This window comes from Molothrus ater, chromosome 28 (assembly GCF_012460135.2).
Source record: "Molothrus ater isolate BHLD 08-10-18 breed brown headed cowbird chromosome 28, BPBGC_Mater_1.1, whole genome shotgun sequence".
Classification (NCBI taxonomy): domain Eukaryota; kingdom Metazoa; phylum Chordata; class Aves; order Passeriformes; family Icteridae; genus Molothrus; species Molothrus ater.
The window spans coordinates 4,109,733-4,125,381 of NC_050505.2; positions in this window are offsets into that span (position 1 = coordinate 4,109,733).

A 15,649-nucleotide genomic window follows, 5' to 3' on the forward strand; every position below is an offset into this window, starting at 1 on the left:
TCGGGTGTCTTTTATAGTTGGTGTTAAATGTAAATTGGTGGAGCCTCAGAAATGGAAATGGGGAATGAGAACTCAGATATTTTTTTTTCTTCCCTCCTAAAAATACCTCTGTTTGTGGGGAGGGTTGATTAAATGGTTCCTCACTACAACAATAATTACAGAAATTCAAGGAAAACGGCGCTGGAATGAAAGAAATCTCTGGGTATTTGTGTGGCCTCTGTGTGGAAGCAGCACCCGGTACCAATTTTCTTTTTTTTTCCTTTTAAGCTGATTTGATTTTTAGAACTCATTTAAAAACCAAACCTGGCTGTGTTGCCCTGATGTGCAGCTTTTGTCCAGAGGGTCTCTGCTCCCACTGGATGCATTTCACAGGGCCTGATTTGCTTCTAGAAAGCAAATTTTAGATTTTTGGAGTTCCTCAGGGAGGATGGAGAGCGTGATTCCACGAGGGCCAAGTGTCCAGAAGTCTGCAGCTCTAAGGTTTTAAAAGATTTGGACAACAAATTTCCAACGGATTCTGTAAAATCACTCCTCAAAATTTCTCCCTGCGCCACCTCTGGCCACATTTCCAGGCTGTCCCATTTTGCCTGGGCCGAGTTTCACCGTTTTCATTTGTGGTTTTAATTTGCCCATTTCAGTGCCCCACAGAGAATCGACTTTTTTAATGATGCTTTGCTCAAAACATGCAAGACCTGCTCTGCTGCCAGTTGTCTCTCCCTCCTCAATGTCCTCTTGTCCTGACCCATTTTTCCATTCCCAACCCTGAAAAATCAGGAGAACCATCACCCCTTCCTCCTCCTCCTCCTCCTCCTCCTCCTCCTCCTCCTCCCTTTGGCTCTGGGGGCTGTACCTGCCCAGCATTTTCTCCCTGCCATAAATCAGGATGGGAACTTGCTCTAAAGATTACTTTAAAAAACAATCTGAGAGCTGACACATTTATGGGATGGCGGCTGTGTCACACTGGGATGAGAGGGAGTTCTCCTCCACCGTATTTTTAACGCGGGAAATGAGTGTGGGTTCTCCTTTCTTGTGATGGATGGGACAAAGCGGGCCAGGAGCTGAGTTCTGGTGATTTATTGGAGCCCTGGCCTCACCTGTTTTTCCTCCTCTCTTGTGGTGTGGTGCCAGGGAGGGTTGTAAACATCCCATTGCCCTTTCCAGGAGTGTGGAACCGTCGAAATCAGGGCTTCTCCGCGTGATTGATCCCAAATTCCTGGCCTAGAGGGAGCTTTGGGAGGAGGGGAAGTGGTTTTGTGCTCTCTCTGTACATGAGAGCTACTTATACTTCATAAAACCAAATTTTTTTGCAGCCTTTCCCTGTGCACAGCCCTGTCTGTGCTTTAGAAGGGAATTGTTGGAGGTTTTTAAGGGTAAATCAAGTTCCCATTTGGAGGGAAAGGGTTTAAGTGCCTCAAAGAGGTGGCTCCATGCTCCTTTAATGACATTTTCATTTCATTTGTGGCCTTGGACCCCTTGACAAACTGATTTTAATGTAATAATTGCCAGGTTATGCACAGTGCCTTGACCCAGCTGGGTTAATGGCTGAGCTCCACGGCCTTGGAGGTCTTTTCCAAACTAAATATTCTTTTTCAACCTAATTATTCTTCTCCAACCTAAATATTCTCCAAAATCATGGAATAAACCCGTGATAAACCCGGGCTTTGTCACTCTGGCTGGGGGTGGCAGGGACAGGCCTGGGCTGGGCCCACGGAGGATTTTAGGGTGCAAAAACAGAATAAAACCACTTCAGAGTGGCCCTAAAGTGAAAATGGTTCAGAAAGACCCTAAAATTAAAATGTTGCAGTGACCCTAAAATGCAAAGAAGGAGCAGCAGCAAAGGCTGAGCCTCTGTTTTCAGAGGGCTCAAAGCAGGGCCTGGACTTTGGGGGGATTTCAGGGTGATTCAGGCAAACTTTCTGTGTGTCATGGGTGCCATCAACAAGTTTAAGCACTCTGAGGGGGAAGAATATTCGGGAGAGGAGTTTCTTTAATTAATTCACCACAAGCAGAGCAAATTCCTTGAGCTGGGGAGAGGTGTCTGAATTTGCCTCTTTCTCTTCCACTGTGACCCCTTTGCACTTGTTAAGCCTCGAAATTGGGCCATGGACCACTGCAGAGTGATGAATATAGTCCTGGCTGCAGCGAGGAATCAGAGACTTTTAATTTTTTCAGTCTTTTTTTTTTATTTTTGTGCTCATCCTGCTGCTGAGGAAGGGCAGGGTGAGAAGCACAGAGAACTGAGACCCTTCGCGGGCTTTGTTTTGGGGCCTCCATGGAGCAAAGACGCAGCGCAGCTCGCTCTGTAGCAGCAGCACAAGCGATTTCTGATTGTTTGAGGTGTTCTGGAGAGGGAAAAGCAGCTGCAGGAATGAGGAACAAGTGCTTGGTGTGTTTGCTGCACTGAGAATTTGTCCCAGGCAGCCTCTTCTCTTCAGCAGCCTGCGATAAATCGATCCCTCCCTGATGAAGGTTGGTTTTTTTTTCTGTGTTTAATCTTTATTTTTCTTCCCTGCTTACAGAAAGTTAAAGGATCCACCTGTGGCTCCGGGCTGGTTTGAAAGCCACAGAATCCTGGGATGGTTTGGGTTGAAGGAGCCTCAAATCCCACCCAGTGTCACCCCTGCCATGGGCAGGGACCCTTCCCACTGTCCCAGGGGGCTCCAGCCCGGCCTTGGGCACTGCCAGGGATCCAGGGGCAGCCACAGCAAATCTGGGAATTCCATCCCAGCCCCTCTCCCAAGATTTCTTCCCAAAATCCCATCCCAAACCTGCCCATGGAATCCTGGAATGGTTTGGGTTGGAGGAGACCCCAAAGCCCATCCAGCCCCACCATGGGTCCCACACCTCCCACTGTCCCAGGGGGCTCCAGCCTGGCCTTGGGCACTGCCAGGGATCCACAGCTGCTCTGGGAATTCCATCCCAGCCCCTCCCCACCCTCCCAGCCAGGAATTCCTTCCCAAAATCCCATTTAAATCTCCCCTTTCCCAGTTTGAAGCCATTCCCTGTGTCCTGTCCCTCCATTCCTTGTCCCCAATCCCTCTCCAGCTCTCCTGGAGCCCCTTCAGGGCCTCTGAGCTCTCCCTGGAGCTTTCTCCTCTCCAGGCTGGACCCTCCCAGCTCTCCCAGCCTGGCTCCAGAGCTTCTCCATCTCTTGGAGCACCTCCATGGCCTCTGGGCTCTCCAGCAGCTCCGCGTCCTCCTGCTGTTGCCTTTTGCCCCACAAAGTCTCCTTTGAGACAAAAACAAAACCTACGAGAGTCTTGAAACTGCAAAATCACTTTTTCCTTAACTTTTAATTACAGCTCTCCCCGGCTGTTTTTTGTTGTTCCATTTTTGATGATTTTTTTTTTCTTCCCCCTGGTAGAACATTTTTGCTCTTTCCCTGCCCCAAAGAAAGATTTTTTTTTTTGGGAAGAGAAGGCCAAAGGCAGCGTTGGAATTAAACAGGTCAAGGCACTGCCGAGGTTTTTTGCCTTAAAATCCATGAAATGAATGTAATCCTGTCGAGGTAATTAGTCTGATGAGGAAAAGTGACCTTTCTAGCAGGGAGCATAATTGCATTGTCATGGCCCATGATTTGACCTTCTCTAAGCCCTCCCTCCACACAGCTAATGAGGATTGTTCTGCATCCTGTCGGCAGCCAGGGCATTGTTGGGAAATAAACGGCTCCTGGAAACCAAGCAGCAAAATATTAAATGCACAGAATGCTGATTATTTATTAAAAAAAAATAATAATAAAATCCCTACTAATGGAATTCCTCCTGCTGCAGTAATTGGGGAGAGCTTGACAGGGATTTTTTTCCTCCCCTCACACTTCCTTGTAGAGCCTGAGGTTTATTCTCTGGAACATCCCAAAGCCACTGAGATCCTAAAAATAATTTTTAAAGGGGCCTTAACCTCCATGTTTTTCAGATTCAAAAGAATTCAGGTCCTGAACAATTGGCATTTCTACCTTATTCTTCTTGCCTTCCAAGTTAATTTTTTTTTTTTCACGGATTTTTGAATAACGTTTTTCTTCATTCTTTTGACTAATGTCATTCACCCAAGGCGTGAATTTTGGTGCCATCTTCCTCAAACGCATGAGAAAAACCCCTCATCTGAGTTTTTATTTCTTATTTAGGGTCAGGCCAGAGGAATCAGGTTGAAAATCAACTTTTGCATCCTGGGGAACCGGGGCTGGAATATTTTCCCTCAGCCTGGGAATGTCCCCGGGAGCTCTCGGCTGTGTTTTACAAAGAAATCAAACCTTGATTTAGGACTCCAAGAATTTGCCGCTTCCCTCCCTCCACAGCTGATTGCTTTCTGAAATCGTGTCTTTTTGAGGATGCTCCCACACTCAGAAAACCAACATTTAAAAATGTCCAATTGCTTGGGGTTATCCGGGGGTTATTTTTTATCAGAAAATCCCAGATAAATTCAGACATCTGAATTCTATTCTATTCTATTCTATTCTATTCCATTCTATTCTATTCTATATTATATATATTATATATATATAATATATATTATATATATAATATATAATATATATTATATATAATATATATAATATATAATATATTATATATTATATATAAAATAAATATAATATAATATAATATAATATAATATAATATAATATAATATAATATAATATAATATAATATTATATTATATTATATTATATTATATTATATTATATTATATTATATTATATTATATTATATTATATTATATTTTATTATATTATATTATATTATATTATATTATATTTTATTATATTATACTATATTATATTTATTTCATTATATTATGTTACATTATATTATTTTAATAATGGGCTGCATCCCATTTTTAAAATCATTTAGGAACCAGGGCGAGACTGAAGCTCAGAGATGCACTTCTGACGAAAGAAGCAAAGACACAAAAGCGAATAACACCCCTGGAAAAAAATTTTTACTTTTGAGCTCTGTGAGGAAAAACCTTTGATGCCAGCACTTGGAGCACTCTTGGAGCTGGACTCAGAGATCCTGTGGGTCCCTTCCAGCTCCGGATATTCCATGATTTTGTATTCTGTGACACCTCCAGAGGGTGTTTGGCTCTCACCTCCCTGCGCACAGGGGGCGCGCACATTGATATTTTTTTTTTTTGTGTGTGTGTTCCATTCTCTGCCTGCTGAAGGAATGGAGTGTCCCTCGTGGCTCTGCTGCCCTGGCAGAGGCTGCAGCCACGGAGCTGTTTCTCTGTTTCTCCGCTGAGATGCTCCAGGTACCCTGGGGGCCGTTTGGGAATTGTCTGATAACACGGGAAGCTGCGTTTCTGCCGTTTTCCTCACACAGAGGGGAGCCAGGTTTTCAGAACAAAATTCCTCTGTTGAGAGAGGTTTGTTTGTTTGTTTTTCATGGAGCAATTAAAAAGAAAACAAAAATTGTCTTTTTTTTTTCCTACTCCAGCTGCAGGTTTTATGTTTGTGTCTTAGCCTGGATAAAAGGAGTGACACCAATAGTAAATCTTTGCCTTTGTCAAAGGATTTCCACAATTGGAAGCAAAATGGGCTTTTATCCCTCAGGGATTCACTATTTCTGCATCACAGGTGGAGAGAAAAGGGGTGAGAATGCCCCCTGCAACAAAAGAATTAAGGAGTTCAATTTATTAAGTTATTCCAACCAATTTTCCTGAATTAGTTGAACTCTTGTTTTTCCTGATACCTCAGTGTGATATTGAAAGAAACTCTTTTTGTCCTAATAAGTTATTAAGGGATATTCAGGGATTTTCATTCTGTTTCCTCCAGGGTATATTTTCATCCCACTTCCCCCCCCCCTTCTGTTTCTTGGTATTTTCCCCCTTTCTAAGATAAACACGGGTGATCTTTTCGATATCTGCAGCATTGGCATTAAAAAATAAAAATTAAAAAAAGGTTTTAAATCATCGCATAAAATAGGAACGTTGTGTTTATGTAATGTAATGAATGTAATAGGAAATGTTGGCTGTACTGTTGAATTCTGCTGCTCCAGCCCTAGAAAGGGAATAATTTTCCATCACAAACACAAAGGTTATTGTTTTCTATCACAAATACAGAATTTAATGCACTCCCTACAAAATCCTATTGGGATTTACTCCTATTAAATTCCAAAGGACTGGAGATGCCCCCCAAGGATTACTCTGATAACAGTAAGAGACTTTTGGTGGGGAATGGATCTCAGGCTGTTTTTCCAGCTTCTTTTTTGCAGTTCCCTGGGAAAACTTTATCACCCCTGTCCTGGGAAACACAGGTGATGCAGTGATAGGGGCACTGATAACAGGCAGTGATAACAGGCAGTGATAACAGGCAGCGAGAACAGTGATAAAATGCAGATCCAAAGGCTGGGAAGGATCAAGTTCCTCTGGGATTTGGGATGTCCTCACTCCCTTTTCATGTTCCTTTGGGATGTCCTCACTCCTTTTCATTTTCTTCTGGGATTTGGGATGTTCTTATTCCCTTTTCATGTTCCTCTGGGATTTGGGATGTCCTCACTCCCTTTTCATGTTCCGCTGGGGGATTTGGGATGTTCCTCTGGGATTTGGGATGTCCTCACTCCCTTTATCCCCTCACCCCCGCAGGTCAGTTCCGGTGGGGGATGTCTCTCCTCATGTGGTTTTCTGTCCCTGTCATATTTTCTGAAAAATCCCTTTTCCAGGATTTCTTCTCCTAGGAAGCTTCAGCTTCTCCATGTTTTGTTCCTCTGGAATGTGATTTGGAGAATTGCTTAGCATGTTAATTGGTTTTAATTCATGGCCAATCACAGTCCAGCTGTGTCAGACTCCCTGAGTCTGTCACAAGATTTTATTATTCATCCTTTGCATGAATTATATTATTATTCATTCTTCTGATGCCTCCTTTCTCTTTATTTAGTGTAGTTTTAGTATATCATTATGATATATGATTAATGCAATATAATATAATATAATATAATATAATATAATATAATATAATATAATATAATATAATATAATATAATATAATATAATATAATATAATATAATATAATATAATATAATATAATATAATATAATATAATATAATATAATATAATATAATATAATATAATATAATATAATATAATATAATATATCAGCCTTCTGAAAACTTGGAATCAATTCTCATCTCTCACCTCATCCTGGGGACCCTCAACACCACCACCATTAATAACCACAGGTTTCTCCTTCCTCTGCTCCACTCCTCATGTTGTCATTGAGAGCAAAGATGTTGAGCCACAGGACATAATTAGGAAAAAATCTGAGTGTGTTAGGAGAGAAGAAATCATCGTTTCTTTCTAAATATCCTTTAAAAAAAATCTGATTTTGTGCAGTGTTCTCAGCCCTGTGCTGGCTCATTTTGGCACTTTGGGAATGAATCATCAGCTGCAATTGTCTCATCTAGGGATTCCCATCTATCAGAATCCTTCTAAGAAACTGCAAGGAAAACAAAAACAAAAAAAAAAACAAAAAATAAGCAAAATTAATTTTCAGCCCGCACTTCTTCAGTCTCCTGTACCTGGCTCAGATGAGATCAGGGATTTTGTTTCCCTGGCCAGAGCCTGGGAATTCTTCCCTATATTAAAAATAACCCACCACAGCCTCCCACAGCACATCAGGATCTTTCATAAAGCCTGATTTTAATCTTGCAAGAGATAATCTAACTTTTTCATTAGGAACTATGGGAATATTTGGGGTTGATGCCCAAGGGCTGAACATTCCCCATGGAAAAAAAACAAACCTGGGTGGCCTGAAGCAGAAAATGTGTTGGTTCATCCTTTCAGTGGCTTTTCTGCATTGGTGGGTTCATGTTGCAGCTCCCACAGGAGTTACTGGAAGGTGGCAATGAAGGTTTTCTTCAGGTAGAGACCAAAAAAAAAGAGATAAAATTGGGGGTTTTCCTTTATTTCTAAAGCACACAGTCCATCAGGTTCTACCCTGAAGTGATGGAAAATGAATTCTGTAATATTTGGGGGGAAAAAATGTGTTTTCAGAAGGATGAGAGGAAGGGAGTCCACTAGGACAGGTGGCCAAGATCCTGTTTTCCTCCTCAGACAGAGCTGCTGGGTATGGAATTTGCAGGGAACCCCCAATGAGGGGAGAGAAATGATGCATCTGGGTTTCACATCAGAGAATGTGAATCCCAGAAATATTCTTGGGAAGAATTGTGCCTTGATTTTCTCTGTGAGGAGAAATGTGGGGCTACAAACTCAGCCCTGACAGGCCAAGGAACCAAAACAGCATCACTGTGGGTGAACCATCTCCACATTGCTTTCCACCTTTGCACAAACACAGGCACAGCAAATGAGATAAGAATTATTTTTTTTCCTTTCCCTGAGATTCAGAGAGTGTGAATCCCAGAAATATTCTCGTGCCTTGCTTTTCTCTGTGAAGAGAAACGTGGTGGCATCTGTGGGTCCACTGAAGGTGACCCAGGAGAATTTCCCTCATTGCACTGATGACTTTCAAAGCCCCGTGGTGGCTCCTCTCACCTAAACCCAAGGCCGAATCTTAGTCTGAGCCTCAGGCAGGGATTACCCAGGCCAGGATCAGGTTGTTTAATTCCCCAGCCCTTGTCACCATCATATTTTTGGAAAAATCCCTTTGCCCAGGATTCTTCTCCTGGGAAGCTGAGAAGCCTCAGAGAAAAAGGAAAACAATAATTATTTCATTTGCTTCTCCTGTGTTTTGCTGCTTTGGAATGTGGTTGGAGATTGTTTATCCAACAGGTGATTGTTTCATTGGTTTCTGGAGTGAAATATTTTGATTTATTGGCCAATCAGGGCCAAGCTGTGTCAGGACTCTGGAAGGAGTCACGAGTTTTCATGATTATCTTTTTAGCCTTCTGTCTGTATACTTTCTGTATTCTTTAGTACAGTTTAGTTTAGCATTCTTTAATATAAGTATATAAAATAATAAATTAACCTTCTGAGAACACGGAGTCAGATCCATCATTCCTTCCTCTGTCTGGGAACCCCACAAATCCAAGAGCCCAGCCCTTCCTCCCAGCCACTCTGGGTTCCCTGATTCCCCTTTTCCCCCCCAGTGCCCAAATTGTGTTGGACGTTTCCTGCTGAACTCACGGAGAGCCTCTGAAATATCCAACACTTTATCCCCAGGAGCCCCTCAGGAGTTGCTTTCTTTAATGGATTAACTATGACAGGGACTGCACTCCCACAGTTTTTTAAATATACAATAAGTATATTACATACTTTTAAAGCTATAAATAAGATTTATACACAACCCATGGGGATTTTCCATTAAAACTTCATAAATCACATTGTACATTATCCTCTTTAATCCTCAGCCTTGCCTTGGTAGTCACCAGAAAATATATTTAACCCTGTATAAAATTGATGATAAGCACGGAGAAGGAATGTTAACAAGAGCTTTTATGGGCCCTGTATTTTCTTAGCCTGATTCATTCTTTTTCCTGGCAATTATTTGTAATAGGAGCAGTTATCTCCTGCCCTTTATTAACTGAAAACTCAGGTGTTCTGCCTAGAATGGAGCCTAGGATGAGCTTTCCCTGCCTTATCCTCTCTTTAGCTGGGGGGATCCCATTGTTTGGTGCTTGGAGAAGGCAATTTTCACATTCCACATCTCCTCCACGCTCTCCCTGCTGATTCAGCTCCTCCTCAAGCCAATGGCATTGCCAGAGGAACATTGATTTAATTCTGGTGTCATGGAATTAAAGCCCCGTCCATGATGAGCACTCCAGCTCTGGGCTGCGGATGCACAGGGAAGGAAACCACTTTTAAAAATCCTGGTTTTGAAAGATCTTCAGAGCCTGGTGCTGCTTTGCTGTCGTGTCTCAAGCTCTGCCCTTCCCAGCCCTCTCCCAGCAGCTTGTTTCCTCCAGAAATAATTTTGTTTTCTCTGTGAAGACCCCCCCTAAAAATCCACTCATCCTCCTTCCTCCTCCTCATCCTCACTGTGGCTGCCCCTGGATCCCTGGAAGTGCCCAAGGCCAGGTTGGAGCTACCTGGTCTATAGAAACTGTGGGAACCATGGTGGCACTGGATGGGCTTTGGGATCCCTCAAACCATTCCAGGATTCCATGTTTAGATGGGATTTGGGGAAAAAAATACTGGGAGAGGGGCTGGGATGGAATCCCCAGAGCAGCCCCTGGATCCCTGGCAGTGCCCAAGGCCAGGCTGGAGCAGCCTGAATTGTGGGAGCTCAGGGGGCACAGGGATCTGTTTTTTGGGGAAAACCATCATTCCTGCCAGAGTCTGGGATTAGCACAATGGTTTAGATGAGCACCCACAGTGCCTGCAGGCCAAAAGATGGTCAGGATGGTGGAATTTGTCCCTAATCCAAAGGAATGGCCTGGTTGTCACCATCTGTTTTGTTTTCCGTGGCAAAACCTCCCTGATTCCACTGGAGTGAGTGAAAAAAGACAGGGCTGGGCTTCAAACACCCTCCAGCTCCTGCAACAAGTATGAAAAATTAACATTATCACTTCAAAGAGCTCCCAGAACTGGAGATTGTCCTGAGGGACCCGCAAGGATCAGCGCGTCCGACCCCGTGCTGGACTTCAAAACACACAAATTAAAGACAAATCAGCCTCACATTATTTAATTGAGCAAATCACGATCAGCACTGGAGAAACTGGGCCCAAATTCCTCTTGTGTAACCAATATTTAGTCACAGAATGTGGAAAACTGGAGCTCAGATTGACTCATTGGAGGCTCTGTTAGAAAATAGTTCCTCTCTATTTTTCCAGAGCTGCCTCATCAAACGTACACTGAGATTGGCAGCTGCTTTCCCCCATATGCTGGGGAAATTCAGGAGGGCTGGAGGTTCATTCCAGATATTCCAGCTTGTCCCTGGCTTGCTGGAAGTGTGAGAGTGTTTAAGGTGCATAAAACTGAGCTGTAAATTGAGCAGATCTTTGTCAGGAGACGCTGCGGTTTCTGCCTCTCCCCTCGTTCAGAACCAAACCTGCCCCAGGAGTGTTTGGACGATTCCCTCAAGGAAAAGGTGGGAATTTGGGGGAACCCTGTGGGTCCCTTCCCGCCCAGGACAGTGATTTTAATTGGCACAAAGAAATGGCCAAGGGTGGAAGGAAGACATTTGACATCAACACAAAGCAACCATGAAAAGCCCGTTGCAGTTTTGGTTGGGTTTCTGAGAATTTGGAGATTGGATTTATTTAGCTTGGCTTCAACACGGATCAGCTCCACAGAGTGTCCCACCAGGGGAGCAAATTAATCCTTTTTGTCCTAAATTCCATTCATTCAGCACCAACCAGAGGCCCAGATGACTTTGGGCAGGGACTTTTCTCTGGAAACGTGTTCAGCTCCATCATCCTTGCCTGAGGATGACAGGGATGGGACATTCCCATCTCTCACCCCACACTGGCTCGAAGTTTTGTGTGGAGATTTTGTTTTAGCAGGTCTGTCTCCATGGAGAAGTGGCTGGTGGACTTTTCTGGGGATTGTGCCTCCTGCAAATATGCAGATTTCCCAAAAATTAAATTGGAATCATGAAAACAAATGGGATTTTTTTTTTTGCATGAGGATCTTTGTAAGAGCATTGATGAGCATTTATTCTGTGGGATATTTGAGAGCACTGGCTGGGATTGACATGGAATGGAGGGACAGGACACAGGGAATGGCTTCCCACTGGAAAAAGGGAGATTTAGATGGGATTTTGGAAGCAATTCCTTGCTGTGAGGGTGGTGAGGGGCTGGGATGGAATTCCCAGAGCAGCTGTGGCTGCCCTGGATCCCTGAAAGTGTCCAAGGCCAGGTTGGAACCCCCTGGGACAGAGGGAGGTGCCCCTGCCTGTGTCAAAAACAAACTTTAAGGTCCTTTCCCACCCAAACCATTCCAGAATTCCCTGCTGGCCTTTTCAGCAGCTCACAGAAACGCTGGAGCCGCCGTAGCTGTGGAGATCCCTGCAGGAATCTCAGCGCTCCAACAGTGCCTCCCCTCATCCCCAGCAGCTCCAGGCGGGATGTGGGATATCCAGATGGTGCCTCCAACAGCTCCTCCTCACCAGCCTGGGCTCAGCTCTCACATTCTCCCTCCCCTGACAGGGCTCAGAGCCCGTTTGGAATGTGCTCAGGTCCTGCAGATGGGCGAGATGTGCTCGGAAAGGCCAAGCGACGCAATAAGCGCGGTTTAAAATTAATGGGTGGTGGTGATTAAGAGGTGAAAAGAGATGGGGGAAATACCTGCTCCAGAAATAACCAGGTTGGGTTTAACCATCACTTTTTTTTGTATTTTTTTAAATTTTTTTTGTTTGTTTTTGTAATGTAAAGAGGCAGGTTGAGGTGGGAAATGAATAAATGTGGTTTATCTATCACGTTCCTGGTAATAACCCATAAAATTAATGGTGGTGGTGATTAAGAGGTGACAGGAGAGGGGGAAATACCTTCTCCAGAAATAACCAGATTGGGTTTAACCATCACTGGTTGTATTTTTGTACAAAAATGTAAATTTTTGTAGTATTAGTATTATTATTATTATTCCCCCAAAGCCTGTTGCCCATAACTCACAGCAAATACAGATTATGCACCACGCCAGCGATGCGGTTGTCATTTCTCATCCTTATTTATTAATGCCTTTTCTGAGCACTTCAGATAAGGATTTCAAAACCCAGTTCCAGCAGAACAGTACTTTGCACATCGCACTTTAACTGGGGAAAAACATTGTTGTCTGATTTTAATCACAAAAATGAAATGCTCCTAATAGAGCAAAAAACCCAATTTCCTGCAGAAGCATTTGCAGGCTGATGGGGCTCCGAGATTCCTGCCATGACAGGAGAGTGATGTCTTGGGCATGGGAGAATGTTCTGGATATCCCTGAAACAAATGGAGCTGGATCATTTTGAGGTTTGACTTCCAATTTTCATTCGTCAATAATTGAGAATTAACCTCCACAACTCCCCTGCTTTAATTTTTGGGGTGGGTTGGGCATCATGGGAGGAGGTAAAACCCCACCAAATATTGGGACAGGGACAAGAGCTGAGGATGGTTCCCCTACGTTGATTCCATATTTGGAGTTTGTTTCGTGCCTCCTTTTCCTCCTCCTAATTATTCCTGCCACGAGCAGAGGAGTGACTTGGAGGGGAGAAACTGGGAAGGAGTTTTGGAAGGTCAGAGCTTAGGGGTGAATTGAGGTCCCAAAAAGTTGTGTCCCACCCCAAAAGTTTGGCTTGGAAGGCAGGAGCATTTTTTAAGTTGCTGGCCTTGTGGGGTTTGGATTCCTTTCCCAAAGTCGCACTCCGGGATAGCAGGAAGAGTCCACCAAGCTCCAGTTTGGGACTTTTGGATTTTTGGGATCCTCTTTTTCGGGATCTGTCACTGTCATGGAAGGAAGGTGGAGCCAGGCACAAGGAACAGGATGAGAGGACACAACCCCACCAAGCTCCAGTTTGGGATTTTTTGGATGCTGTTTTTAGGGACCTGTCAGTGACATGGCAGGAGGATGGAGCCAGGCAGGGGTGGGTACAAGGTACAGGGAGAGGAAACGGCCCCAGGTCATGTCATGGGAGGCACATCTGCCCATGCCAGGGGAATTGGATTTCGATGGCCCTCGAGGTCCTTTCCAACCCAAACCATTCCATGATTCCATGATCTGGGAAACCAGCCAGTCCCTTCTGTGGTGTTTTCCTTAGAGCATGGAGGGAATGACACCTTTGGACTTAAATAAGGGGGGAAATGTTTAAATTATCCTGAAATTCTAGTTCAGAACCTGTGGAGAGGCAGAAGGGAGGAGAGATTTCACTTCCAGAGGAACCCATGTGTAGTGGCTTTTGGTTTTTTGCATGCAAAACCACGACAGCATTGCAGAGGGGACTCGATGACAAGGTGTTCTCAGAGAGGAAGAAAAATCACTGGAAGTGGAAAAGCCAGAAGTGGTGCCCAAATTCTCTCCCCCATCATCACCCTGCCCTCCAGACTGTAAATTCCTCATTATTTCCAGGCTGCAGCTCGTCCTGCCTCATCCCAGAACCATTCCCAGCACTGGAAATCCCATTTTCCCAACAACCTTGCATCAAAACTGAACAACGCCGAGCAAGGCCCTTGGTAGCCCCAGGAAGGCCATTAATTACCAGGGTGGGACAATCCATGTGCAGCACAGTAATTAAAAGTCCAGGAGCTGCAGCATTTTGTGATTAATGCCTTAGGTGGGCACTCCAGCTCCTAAAACTAATGGGAAGCGACTCCAACTGCACCAGGGTCCCCAGGAGGAATCCAGGTTGCTCCGGGCATATTGCACATTCCTCAGCTCATTAATTACAGCTGCTCTGAGTGGAAAGTTTATAATTAAACACATAGTTTACTCCCCAGCTTTGGGGTGGAGTAAATGAAGGGAATTTAATTTCTTTCGGGATAAGCACGTGGAGGCATTAATGGGGCATGCAGGTGACAAGGAGGTTTTGTCTGGAGCTCATCCAGGAGCCAGAGTGGGATGATGTCATGTTGATAATCAAATTTATCAGTTTAATTACCTTTCTAGGCATGGTTTGACTCTTAAAAAAGGAGGGAATTGGAAGCTTTACCTCAGTTTGGGTCTGGCCCTGTTTGTGGCTCCTGTCTCAGTTTGGGCCTGGCCCAGTTTGGGTCCGGCCCAGTTTGGGTCCCTTGCCCTTTTTGTGGGTCCTGTCTCACTTTGGGTCCTGTCTCAATTTGAGTCCTGTCTCAGTTTGGGTCTGGCCCAGTTTGTGGCTCCTGGCCCAGTTTGGGTCTGTCTCAGTTTGGGTCTGGCCCAGTTTGTGGCTCCTGGCCCGGTTTGGGTCCTGTAAATGCTGAACCTGCGCAGGGACTCCCATGGATTTCAGTGGGATTTCTTTTCATGACATTTCTTCCCACAACATCACTTCTCCATGAGTTTTTATTTTGCTTCCTGCTGCAGTTCAGGGCACTGGATTTGATCTGTGAAGTCCTGGATTTACTCTGTGAAATCTTGGCCTTTAATCTGTGAAGTCCTGATTTTATTCTGTGAAATCCTGGCCTTTAATCTGTGAACTGCTGCCTGTATTCCGTGAAGTCCTACATCTGATCTGTGAAGTGCTGCTCTTTAATCTGTGAAATCCCCTGTGCCAACCCTGCTGTAAATTTATTTCCATTCCCCTGTTCAGCCCTGACTCCTGTAAATCCCAGAGCTCTGCCTGTCAGAATCACTGTCCATCCAAGAGGCGCAGTGAGCTCCCTCACTCCTGTGCCAGCTGGGAATTGTGCAGCTTTCCAGGGTGGTTTATTAGTGCAGGAAGGCAGGAAAATGTGACAAACACCTCCTGAACTCGCTAAAACACAGAAATGGGTCACACATGGAGGAGCAGCTCCGGCCTTGTGCCTGTGGGAAGGAGGAAACAGGTTTTGGGGTGGTTTACAGGGACACAGAGGAGGAATCCCCTGGAGCAGCCTTCCCAAATTGCTGTGAAACCCCAGCAAACTCCTCTGGATGCCACAGGAGCTGTGATCACACTCCCACCTCTTCCAGCACAGGGATTATTTATTTAATGGGATGTTGTTAAGCCTGGCTTTGAGGACAGGTTTTGTGCCCCTGGCTGGGTCAAGCTGTCACCTGAACTGTGGCTGTGCAAGAGCTGCTGTGACACCTCGTGGTGTGTGAAAATGACCCCCAAACTATCAATTATTGGGTACAATAATTGGTATTAATATTTGGGTAAAAATAAA